This window comes from Meriones unguiculatus, chromosome 9 (assembly GCF_030254825.1).
Source record: "Meriones unguiculatus strain TT.TT164.6M chromosome 9, Bangor_MerUng_6.1, whole genome shotgun sequence".
NCBI lineage: Eukaryota > Metazoa > Chordata > Mammalia > Rodentia > Muridae > Meriones > Meriones unguiculatus.
In genome coordinates, this window is record NC_083357.1 from 58,205,621 (window position 1) to 58,219,145 (window position 13,525).

The following is a 13,525-nucleotide window of genomic DNA, read 5'->3' on the forward strand; positions in this document are numbered from 1 at the left end:
CTTGAGACTTCAGAGGAAAAAAAATCTCTAACAACCTTACCATAATCTGGCCAAGCCAAGCAAGATCCTCACAGCTATTATAGTTTCCAGGGGATGGATAGCAGAGTTGTGAGACCATTCTGAAAGAGCTTGTGTGCTGAGTCTAAACTCCAGGCTCTTTTAAACTGAAGTCCATGAGAAGTGTGGACCATCAGCCATATGTACATTGCCCAGAGGAGGCCATTGAGCTTCTTTCATGCCAGTTCCTACCTTGGAACAGGGTTTCTTGCATCCCTTGAAGCTGGATGTTCTGGCTTGCCTGACTGTCCAGCCAGCTCTTGGGTCCTCTGTCTGTGCTTGCTCTTGTAAGACACTGTGTGCATGCCAGTGTGCAGCCCTCCACTGAGAACACATCTTGTCATGAACAGGAGGAGGAAAGACTGGAGAAACTCCTGCAGTCTCTGAGGAAGCAGACTCAGCTGGCCATCCAGCAAAGGGACTTAGCCTTAAAGATGCAGCATCAATTTGAGGAGCTTCAGATGAGGTAGGAGCCCAGGCTGGGAGGAGAAGTTGAAGATATCTGGGTCCCCTATTCCTGGATTCTTTGTCTTTTATGGGCTTTTGTTCACCAGCAAGCCTAAGAGCCCCTCTGTGAAAGAACACCTCAAAGTATTATACTGGTCCTGTCATCAGGAACTTCTGTCCAGGAAACTCTATCTTTGCCACCTTATGTGTCTAGGGCAGTGATGTAGATGTATTCCTTTGGGCTGGATTCTCCACAATCTGGAGATCTCTGCATTGGGTCCACCTGTGGTTTACTTTGATAATATCCAGCTGAGATAAAGAGTGGCTTTCTTTTTTAATGAAGCTTGGAAATTGTACTTACCTGTGGATATGAGGATAAAGTTGAGAATGAAGTAAATAATTATACTGGTCCAGCAACAGACCCTTTTCTGAAACCCATGACTTCACTAGCCCAAAGAAGCTGGCTATGCCTCCAGTACCAGGCATAATTTTCCTCTTGAGAGGGATTTTTCTAATTATTTTTTATTCTTCCCTCATACGTTAGATCCCAGCTACAGTTTTCTCTCCTTTCCCTTCTCAAGTCTCTCAATCCCTCCCTCCCAACTCCCACAAGATCCAACATACTCTGCCTCCCCTCAGGAAAGAGCAGAGCTCCAAAGACATCAACCAAATAGTGAAGAACAATCTATGATTTGACCAGGCACAGACCATCACATTAAGGTTGGATGAGACAACCCAGTAGGAGAAAGGGGGTTCAACAAGTAGACAGAAGAGTCAGGGACCTCCTTGCCCACACACCCCTCACTGCCCCCACTGTTAAGATTTCCACAAAAACAAAAAGCTATTGTTGAGTAGGATTCAAGAACAACAAGACAACTATTGGTTGACAAAAACATATGTCACTCTGCACCTTTCTGTATATCTTGTCATTCTGGTAATTGTCCTGCTTCACAGGGGCTCCAGCTCGGTACAACTGTATAATTTCTTCACTCCCTTGGCACCTTGCATAGCATTTCCTGGAACCATCAAAGCAAAACACATGAAAGATTCTCAGACCAAATCCAGCTTGACTTATTCAAGTACTGTTTCCTAAGTGTGCAGTTTTCAGCAATAGTGCCGACCATCAAGTCACAGGAGGAAACCAAAGGCTACATCTATAATCTATATTGTCTTTCTGGGTTACCTCACTTAATGTGATGTTTTTTAGATCTACTGACTTACCTGCAATTTTCGTGATTTTGGTTCGCTTTACAGCTAAATAAGGTGTGCATAAAATTTACGTATTTATGTTCATAGTGCATTTGTGCCACACTTTGATTTTCCATTCATCAGTTGAAGGACCTTTAGTGTTTCTACTCTTTTATATTTGTGAGTAGAATAGCAGTGAACATTGCTAAAAAAGTTTCTGTATAGTAGTAGTATGTTTAGTCTTTTGGGAAGATGCCAAGAAGTGGATAATATGGTATTAGTTCTCTTCAATGTTTTTAACCTCTTTACTGAATTCTGTTTTCAAATTCTGATTTATCTTTATTATTTGATTGAAGTGTGTATTTATATTTTCTTAGACATAAATCAAATATTAATTGTTGTCTTCTTGGAGTTTAAGAAAGTGTTTGTTCTGGGATACCTCACTCAGGATGATCTTTTCTAGTTCCCATCCTTTGCCTGCAAATTTCATGATTTCCTTGCTGAGTAGTATTCCACTGTGTAAATATACTCTAATTTCTGTATCCATTCTTCAACTCAGGGATGTCTGGGTTGTTTCAAGCTTCTGGCTTTTACAATTAAAGTTGCTGCAAACATGGTTGAGCAAATGTCCTTGTTGTATACTTGAACACCTGTTGGAAATATGCCTAGGAGTGATATAACACAGAGGAAGACAATGCAGCCAGTTCTGATGAGACATGATAGAGTAGGTTTAGATGAAAGAGGAGGAGGACCTCCCCTATCAGTGGACTGGGAAGGGGCATGAGAGGAGAGGAGAAAAAGAGGGTGGGGTTGGGAGGGTTCAAGGGAGGGGGGGGGCTACAGCTGGGATACAAAGTTTATAAACTGTAATTAATTAAAAAATCAATAAATTAAAAAAGAAAGTGTTTGTTCATTACTTTTATTTACTTGAATTTTTTGATAAAGTTAACATTGTCCTTTATCATCTGTATCATGGAATAAATGGAGGTAGTAGTCCTTAGCTAACATATCTACTGAAATAGTGGTTCTGTTGGAAGGCATGCTCTTTTGACTTTTTGTGTTATTTTGTTTTCATTATGATATCTTATTTTGTTGTGTGAACAATATGATGACCTGCTGTTTTACCAGGGTAGGAGATGTATGATTTAAGATGTGTTTGATAAAAGATGATGGATGAGCTCTCCGGTGGACCAGGGAAATAAAGCTTTCAAACGACAGGTCTTCAGCTAGGCCAGGTAAAGTGGTTCACAAATACTGTTTGTTTGGAACAAGGCTTGAGGGTTTGTAGATGGAGAAGGTTCAGAAGAGGAAGGAACTAAAAACAGGCAGATTACCCAGAAAAAGTGGCTTATCTGCAAAGAGGATTGACAGGCTGCAGGTGTGGAGCTAGAGTTGTGGGTTTACAGATGAGTTTCTTTCCTGGTCTTGTCTGTTTGGTGTTCTGTGTGCTTCCTATGTCTCTACTTGATCTCTCTCCTTAATTTGAGAAAAATCTATTCTATGATTCTGTTGAAGATCTGTTCTATGACAGTGACCTTTAATTCGACTTCTTTATCTATGCGTATAATTTGAGGTTTGGTCTTTTCATGGCTTCCCATAAGTTTTTCAATTTTCTTTCTTTTCATTTTTGTTTTTTCTGTGAGGTTGTAATTTTACTGCATTTCTCCCTTCACTTTAATCCTCCTGTGGCATTCTTTTCATTAATTTTTATTGCATTAAAATTGCATTAAAATATTGTCCATATTTTACTTTTCTGTGCATTTGTTATTGGTGAATAGAAAAGCTTTTGATTTGAACGAATTGATTCTTTCCTGCCATATTGCTGATTTTTAAATTGTCTTTAGAAGTTTTCTGATGGAAATTTTGAGATTCCCTAATTATAATATCATGGCATCTGTAAACAGTGATTTTTAGACTTCTCTTTCCTATTTGTATCCCTCTAATTTTCTTCTCTTGCTTTATTGCTTCAGTTTGTACTAGGAGCACAATGTTGAAACATTGTGGAAACAGTGGACATGCCTTTCTCATTTCTGACATCAATGGGATTTCTTCAAGTTTTTCTCTGTTTACGATGCTATTATCTGTGTGTTTCTTGTGTATAGCAGTTTTGGTTTTGAGATATGTTTCCTGTAGCCATACATTTTCTAGGACTTTTATCATGAAGACATATTGGGTTTTGTCAAGATGATTTTTTCCTGTATGTGTTGAGGTGATCATGATATTTCTGTCTTGAAGTCCACTTCTGTGGTTGGATTTATTGACTCATATTGAAGCATTTTTTTTTTTTTTCATTTCAGGGATAAAGCAAACTTGGTCATAGTATATAATCATTTTGATATATGAGTGTATTCTAATTGCAATTATTTTATCCAGTATTTTGAATATGTTCATCACGGATATTTAGTTTTCTTTTCCTTGTTCTTATTACCTGACTTTACTATTAGAGTAATACGGAGTTTAGAGAGAGGGTTCTGAATGCCCCTTCTGGTTTTGGTGGGGAAGAAGAATGACTTGTTTTTTTTTTTTTTTTCTTTCTTTCTTTCTTTCTTTCTTTCTTTCTTTCTTTCTTTCTTTCTTCTTAAGACAGTTTAAGGAGAACAGGATCTCCATTTTCTTATAATGTCTAGTAGGATATTGTTGTGACTTTATCTGCTCCTGGACCTTTTGAATCTGGGAGGGTTTTTAATATTAATTCATTTTTCTCATTTGTTATATGTTTGTTTGTGTTGTTGAACTCTTGGATTGATTTTGGTAGTTTGGATGAATGTAGAAAATGACCCATTTCCTTTAGCTTTTTCTTCTATGAAGTATAGTTTTTAAAAAATGTTCCTGTCTAATACTCTTAATTTCTTTGGTATCTGCTGTTACATTTTCCAGTTCATAACTGATTGTGTTAATGTGGGTCATCTGTTTCTTTTGGTTAGTTGGGACAAGAGTAATTAAATTTGATTTATTTTAACAACAACAAAAAAATAGTTTTCTCCAGTGAAGTCTCACTGAGTATATTAAATACGATTCAGTGTATGTCCTATTCCCAGGAGAAAATGACCAATACAGAATGAACTTTATGGCATTTTTGTATTTTTTTTGTCTTATATGGCTGCTTTTGGACATTTTTTGTCTTATGTATTTTACATGAATGGTATGGTTTCACATTTTGTGTTTTTATGGATTTTGTGTTTCTGTGTGTGTTTCTTTTGCTTTTTTTGTTTTTGTTGATTGTTTTGCTTTTTTTATTTGTTGTTTTGTTTGCCTGTTTGTTTTTTAAAGGAGAGAGAAAGAAGACATGGTGTTGGGTGAGTTGGAAGATGGGGAGAATTCAGGAAGAGATGCATAAGGGTAAATTATGACCAGAATATACTGTATGAAAATAATTTATTTTCATTTAAAAATAGATACAATTTTTTAAAATTTTATTAGCTTTATATATTAATCATAGCCATTTTCCTCCTCTCCTCCCTGTCCATCCTCCCTATCTCCTCCCCGTATATCCATACCCTATTCCTCAGAAAAGGGAACCCTCCCACCAACAACTCACCCCTGGACATAGTGTCAAATCAGGAGTGAGTGCATCCTCTTACACTGAGCCCTTGCAAGGATCACCATGACAGCAGAGTGATCAAAGAGCACACAACAGAGCTCATGTCAGAGACAGCCCTTGATTCCCATCCTAGGAAACCCACATGAGGATGAAGAACTGCTTTTTTTTTTCCAATTTAAAATGGGAAGAAAACAGGGTATTTCATCTATCTGGGACTAAATGAATTTCCTGGATGTCTTACTCCAAAGTACTCACCTTTCTCTTTGCATGTTCTCTTCTGATTTTCTGAAGGTGAGGTGGTAAGATTATTTACCCAATAAGCAAATATTGTTTTCCTAAGAAGTGTAATGTAGACATAAGGACATCTGCCACAAATGAAAGACCTATAGTAACCATGGTATTTCTAAATTAGGGCCTTTGTTTACCAATTTTGAAAACTACATTGTTAAAAGAAGATAAATCAACAAAGGAGTGAAATGGAATCATATGTTTGATATAAGACTCTTCTGCTGTTGAAAAAAGACAAATAGCTGATAACCACGTATTACTTCCAATCAAAGGTAAGAAAAAAACCCTTGATACAAAGCCAGAGAGTAGTTGATGTCTGTTGCAGATCTAGAACAGACATTCCCAAGATCGACTCCTTGAAACTCACAGGACTTGATCCTAAACTAAAACTAAAACATGTTTAAAAAAAGAAAACAAAACAAAAACCGCAGTTCTCCTAGGGAAAGACTGGTTCCTGCTGTCACTATACAGCTCTGGATGAATGAGCTCTCATTGCACCGTTAGCCCTTTCTCCTAGCTCTGACTTCAGTACCAACCACTTGTATCACACATTCGAGACTGGCATTGTAACACCAACATTTTGGTGTCTTTGATAAGCTTTCCCCTTGGATACAAAGTAGAAGATCTGAGCAGGATTAAAACTAGATTATATCTTATGGCAACCAACCACAGTATGGGGATAAAGTGAAAACATTATAATCTACTGGAAAATAGAGGCAGATGACACAAAGTGTCTTCAGAGAATTCAGGTTCCATAAGACAAGGGAACAACTATTGTCTTTGATGTAATAAATTTGAAGAAACAGAGATAATTCCTAAGAGGCTCTATTTATAGACCCTATGTTCCAGTAATAAATCTGATCTCTTCAATCTACTTCTTCACTCTTCATGGTTATTACAGAGAACATCTTTCCTCTCTTGGAAAACTAGACACTGCTCAAGACTTTCTGGGTTCAGATTGATTCTACTCCATGGAAGGAGGTAATGTTGATGCTTAGAGAAAACAATGAACGAAGAACTAGAAAAGTGACCCTCTCAAGGTTTTCTTTTTGCTATCTCCTAGCTGCCTGTTCCACAGCCAATAATCTCTATCTGTGTCAGGTCCTAGACAGAGCGCTTCTATGTGCATTATTTTATTCAGAGCTCTCAACCCTTCTGTAAGAGTGTTATCTAACCACTTTCAGCTGAAGACACTAGAAAGTAGTGTATGTGTCTGAATCAGTGGAGTGTCTACAGTTAATAACACATGGATTATAATTCAAACGCTAGGCTTCTTGCTCCAAATCTATTGCTTTCCTCCAATGCCTTAACTACTTACCACCTCTCAGCCTTCCATGGGAAAGATGTTTTGCAAAAATGGGAAATGTGTGGCAATTTCCTCTCTTATCAAATGAAATGGATATACTGAGAAGATTGAGCCAATGATGGTTTCACAGGATTGTGACTTCTTGGACGAACCTTGAAACAAAATGCTCAACATCCTTAGTCATCAGGGAAATGAAAATCAAAACGACCCTGAGATTTCACCTTACATCTATCAAAATGGCTAAGATCAAAAACTCAAGTGACAACACATGCTGGAGAGGATGTGCAGAAAGGGGAACCTTTCTCCATTGCTGGTGGAAATGTAAACTTGTACAGTCACTTTGGAAATAAATTTGGCACCTTCTCAGACAATTAGGAATACTGCTTCCTCAAGATCCTGCTACATCACTCCTAGGCATATATCCAAAATATGCTTATGTATACAATAAGGACATTTGCTCAGCCATGTTTGTAGTAGCTTTATCTGTAATAGCCAGAATCTGGAAAGAACCCAGATGTCCCTCAATTGAGGAATGGATGCAGAAATTGTGGTACATCTATACAATGGAATACTACTCAGCAATTAAAAACACGGAAATCACAAAATTTGCAGGCAAATGGTGGGATCTAGAAAAGATCATCCTGAGTGAGGTATGCCAGAAGCAGAAAACCACACAGGGTATATACTCACTCATAAGTGGATATTAGACATATAATATAGGATAAACATACTAAAATTTGTATATCAAAAGAAGCTAAGCAAGAAGGAGGACCCTGGGTAAGATATTCAATCCTCATTCAGCAAGGCAAAGGGTAGACATCCATCAAAAGAAGGAGAAAACATGGAACAGGACAGGAGCCTACCACAGAGGGACTCGAAATACTCTACCCTCCAGGGTATGAAAGCAGTGGCTGAGACTCATAGCCAAACTTTGTGTAGAGTGCAGGGAATCTTATGAAAAAAGGAGAGATAAAAAGATCTGGAGGGGATGAGAGCTCTACAAGGGGAGCAAAAAAAAAAAGTCTGGGCACAAGGGTCCTTTCTGAGACTGATACTGTAACCAAGAACCATTCTTGGTTATAACCTAGAACCCTTGCACAGATGTAGCCCATGGCAACTCAGTGTCAAAGTAGGTTCCCTAGTAATGGGAGTAGGGACTGTCTTTGACATGGACTCAGTGGCCTGCACGTTGAACACCTCCCCTTGAGGGGGCGGTGTGCAGCTTTACCAGGCCACAGAGGAAGACAATGCAGCCAGTCCTGATGAGACCTGATAGACTAGGATCAGAGCAAAGGGGAGGAGAACCTCCTTTATCAGTAGACTTGGGGAGGGGCATGTGAGGAGATGAAGGAGGGAGGGTGGGGTTTGGAGGAGACTAGGGAGGGGGGTTACAGCTCAAATACAGAGTGAATAAATTGTAATTAATAAAACAATAACTAAATTAAAAAAGAGGAAGAAATTTAGCAACAAGCAGTTTCATAAAAATAATGTTAACAGTTGGTCCTATGGTTGTGACAGACCTGACCATGTGTTTTGGGTAGCATTTGAGCTTTGGGCCGGAAAAGCCACTGAGAACGGAAAATTGACTGTGATTAAGAAGAGACCAGAACCATTAAAGTAAAACCCTTGCTTTGCTGGGACAGTTGATGTTGGTTAGGAGGAGCTGAGAAATTAGCACTGATAAAGAAGAGGCCAGTGTCTGGTGTACACTTTTAATACCAGCACCTGGAAGCCAGAGGCAGGCAGATCTCTGAGTTCCAGGCCAGCCTGGTTTAGAAAAAAAGTTCCAGGACAGCCAGGTTACACAAAGAAACCATGTCTTGAAGAAAACTAAACAAACAAACAAACCAAAAAAGACGCAAGTACTACTGATGGAGAGCTTCCTTCTGAGAAGTGTTCCTTCAGGGTCATCATATGGAGGCTGTGGTCCAGACATAGCCAAGGCTATACCTTGCATTGGCAGCTGAACTTGGTAATGATGCTGGTTTTGAAGGCACAAAATAATCATGAAGAGCCCCCGAGGCATGGCATTATGAGAGGCTGGGGGGAGGCCGCTGATGAAGGTGCAGCCTCAGTAGCAGTGAACATTCCAGAACTGAAGTGGTCATGGAGAGGAGCTGAGGCTTGGCACAGTGTAGCTGGGTCAGAGTCTCTGAAGAGAGCCCAAGTGAGGCCATTGGTGAAGGTGCAGTCCAGATGCAGCAGAGACCTCAGCATTCAGTACTGCAGAGTGACCATCAAGGGCAGCAGTGTGGAGTGAACCCTGGCTCTGTGAGACAAGCTGCATTTGCTTCAGATGGCAGAGCTAGAGAAGAGGAGCTAGCCGACAAGGCCATTTGGAGCTCAGAGGACCATAACATACAAACCTAAAAATTTAGAGCTATTACCCATTTATGAGAAATAAGGGTCTTCCTTTGCCAGGGGCTGTGGTGCATGCCTGTAATCCTAGCACTCTGGGAGGCAGAGGTAGGAAGATCTCTATGAGTTCAAGGTCAGCCTAGTGAGTCCAGTATGGAGAGAAACTCTGTCTTAAAAACAGAGAGAGAGAGAAAGAGAGAGAGAGAGAGAGCGCGAGAGAGAACACAGCATTTGTCTTTTTGGGCCTAGGTTATCTTACTTAGTATAGATTTGTTTGATTTATTTATTTTTTAAATTTATTTATTTTTATTAATTACAGTTTATTCACTTTGAATCCCCCCATAAGACCCTCCCTCCTCCCTTCCCGGTCCCACCCTCCCTCCCCTTCTTCACGAATGCCCCTCCCCAAGTCCACTGATAGGGGAGGTCACCTCTCCTTCCTTCTGATCTTAGTCTATCAGATCACATCAGGAGTGGCTGCATTGTCATCTTCTGTGGCCTGGTAAGGCTGCTCCCCCCTCAGGAGGAGGTGATCAAAGAGCAGGCCAATCAGTTTATGTCAGAGTCAGTCCCTCTTCCCATCGCTATGTAACCCACTTGGACACTAAGCTGCCATGGACTACAACTGTGCAGGGGTTCTAGGTTATCTCCATACCTGGTACTTGGTTGGAGTATGAGTCTCTGGGAAGACCCCTGTGTTCAAATTTTCTGGTTCCGTTGCTCTACTTGTGGGGTTCCTGTCCTCTCTAGATCTTACTATTTCCCACTTTTTATATAAGATTCTCTGTTTGATTTATTTTAAAAAATATTTTATATTTATTTTTAAGTGTGTGTGTGTATGCTTGTGTATTCACATGTACTCGGAGGCCAGAGGTGTTGGATATCCCTGGAGCTGGAGTTATTTACTTATATGTGAGGCATACAACATGTGTGTTGGGAACTAGACTCAGGGCCTCTGCAAGGATGGTTGTGGTACTGGCACCAAGACTGGCACATAGCCTAGAGGAGCCAAAACAGAGCATCCGAACATCAGTACATGTAACCACACCATGGATTGTTGGCTGACAAAGAAGTTGTGGTGGTTGGAATGAAAGTGGTCCCCATAGGCTCATAGGGAGTGGCACTCTTAGGAGGTCCAGGCTTGTTGTTGGAAGTGTGTCACTGGTGGTGGGTCTTGAGGTTTCAAATGCTCAACCCAGGCCCAATGTCTCTCTCTCTTCTTGCTGCCTACCAATCTGGATGCAGAACTTCCAGCTACCGCTAAAACACTATGTCTGCCTCACTACACTTCCCGCCATGATGACAATGGACTAAACCTCTGAACCTGTAAGCAAGTCCCGGTTAAATGCTTTCCTTTATAAGAATTGTCATAGTCATAGCGTCTCTTCACAGCAATAGGACATGGACTAAGACAGAAGTGAAAAACATACACTGGAAAAAAGGCAAGATCTTAAAAAACTGGATGTCTATATGCAGAAGAATAAAATCAGATCAAGGTGTATCACCTCGCACAAAAACTAATTCCAAATGGACCAAACACACTTGAAATACTGAAACTGCCAGTGAAAATATAGGCAGTATTCTACATGGGAAAGGAAGTTCTAAGTAATGCTTAATTTTTCCAGGAATTGAGGCCAACACTTGGCAAGCAGGAACTCCCAAAACTAAAAAGCTTATGTATAGCTAAGGAAACAATCAAGTTAGTGAAGAGGGAGCCCATAGAATGGGAGATCATTGTTACTAGTTAGTCTTATGACAGAGGATTAATATTCAAAATATCTAAATAACTCCAAAAATAAAAAGTCAAGAAAGAAATGATCCAACTAAAATAGGTTATGAAACTGAACAGAGTGTCCTCAAAAGAAATAAAAACGGCTAAGAAACATCTCATTATCATTCTCAGCAATTAGGAAAATGCAAACAAGAACGACTTTGAGATTTCCTCTTCCCCCAGTCAGGATGGCAAAAGTCCATGAAACAACCAGCAACACACGCTGCTGAGGAGGTGGGAAAGAGAAAACTTCATTTGCGCTTGGTGAGTTTACAAACTGCTCCAGTAATTCTAGAAATAACACGTTGAGAATTCTCACTTAAAATAAATCTACTATATTACCCAGCTATTCTACCCCTTGGCAGGTGCCCAGAGGACTCCATGTTTTATTTCGCGGAGACTTGCTCAGCCGTGTTTATTGGCACTCTCTTCACAGTAGGCAGGAAACGAGACAATGTAAATGTCCTACAGCTGAAGAACGGACAATGGAAGCGTGGGAAAGTATCCACAGTGCAATAAAAACCAGGGGCCCCTCCTACCGCAAGGCACAGGCAGGTGGAAGAGTGCCAGAGACAGCCCAGTGCCCAGTGAGGAGCAAGTGTGTGGTAGAGGGATGGGAGAGAAAGAGAAGGGAGTGGTTTGTGCACTATGAAGAGAGGGGAGACTGGAGATGTGATGGCAGGAACAGCCTGATGTGAGTAGCCTGCACTGCTACCTGCCCCCATGGTGATGTTCAGGCTTGTCCTTCCTACCATGTCTGAATCCCTGGGCCTGCGGCAGGGGTCTGTGTCGATTTTAGTGCCCCATGTTACCACCAAAGATCATGTGGGTTTCTGTGGTCTGGGCTGCTGTTTGGGACCATGTCGATGTCTGAGCGCTGCACTGAGCTGGCCCTGCCCCTCACCAGCTGTTGCACGGTGGTGCCTGTGGTGGGTTAGCATGTCCGGGCCCCTCTCCTGGGCAGTGTGGGAGAATTGGCCCTAGTGGTGTGGGTCCTGGAGAGCTGGTTTAATGGCGTAAGTGCAGGAGGGAGGACCCCACCCTTCTCTGGCTGCAGCACCCAGGATTGCTGGCCTTCCTCCTTGCTAGCTGCCACAATCAGGAGAAAAGGCACCACCCCTCACCCGGGTGGATTGGGAGAGCTGGCCAAGATGGTGTGAGCAAGGGAGAGCTGGGCCTGCCTTTTCTCAGAGCGGTGTGGGAGAGCTGGCCCTGGTGGCTTGGGCATGGGAAAGCTGCTGTCTGACTAGCTCAGCTACCACCTAGGGCTTCGAGTTGGCCCACCCCAACATCTACCTCATCTATGAACTGCTGGAGCAAGTGAAGGGGCTGGTCCCACAGATCCAAAGCTGCAGGATCTCCCTGACTCATGGCAAGAGCAAGATATCTGAGGAGTAAGAATTCAATATTGATGGTGTGGCAGAAGCCAGAGGCCTTGAACCAGACCAATGACTCATTGCAATGAACATTTGTAAGTGAAGCTGTTTGGGCAAAGGGTATACTATGAGACACATCGTGACATACCACATTCTCCATGGTGAGACAATATTTTATTTTTTTAATTGTTATTTTGTACTTTTTTTTTTTTTTTGGAAGAAGTTGCTAGGGCAGAGGGTAGATTTCGAGGGACTGGGAGATGAATGGGATTGGGGTGAATAATGTGAAATTCACAAAGAATCAATAAAAAGTTAAAAAAATGAAATCTTGAAATTTGTAGGTAAATGGATAGCACTAGAAAATATTATACTACCTGGGTGCACCTGTAATCCCAGCACTCAGGTAGGCAGAGGTAGGTGAATCTGTGAGTTTGAGCCCATTCTGGTCTACAATGTGAAGACAGCCAAGGCTACACAGAGAAGCCCTGTCTCAAAAAAAAAAAAAATTAAGATCAAGCCAATCAGTTCATGTCAGAGATAGTCCCTGTTCCTGTTACAATGGAACCCACTTGGATACTGAACTGCCATGGGCTACATCTGTGCAGGGGTCTTAGGTTATCTCCATGCATAGTCCTTGGTTGGAATATCAGTCTCAGGAAAGACCCCTGTGTTCAGATTTTTTGGTTCTTTTACTCTCCTTGTGGAGTTCCTGTCCTCTCCAGATCTTACTGTTTCCCACTTCTTTCATGAAATTCCCTGCACTCTGCCCAAAGGTTGCCCATAAGTCTCATCATCTGCATTGATAGTCTGCAGGGCAGAGCCTTTCAGAGGCCCTCTGTGTCAGGCTCCTGACTTGTTCCCTCTTTTCTGCTTCTTCTGATGTCCATCTTCTTTGCCTTTCAAGATAGAGATTAAGCATTTTAGCAAGAGTCCTTCCTCTTGATTAGTTTCTTTAGGTGTACAGATTTTAGTAGATTTATCCTATATTATATGTCTATATGAGTGAGTATATACTGTGTGTGTCTTTCTGCTTCTGGGATAGCTGATTGGCCTGCTCTTTCATTACCTCCCCTTGAGGGGGAAGCAGCATTAGCAGGCCACAGAAGAAGACAATGCAGCCACTCCTGGTGATACCTGATAGACTAGGATCAGAAGGAAGGAGAGGAAGACCTCCCCTATCAGTGGACTTGGGG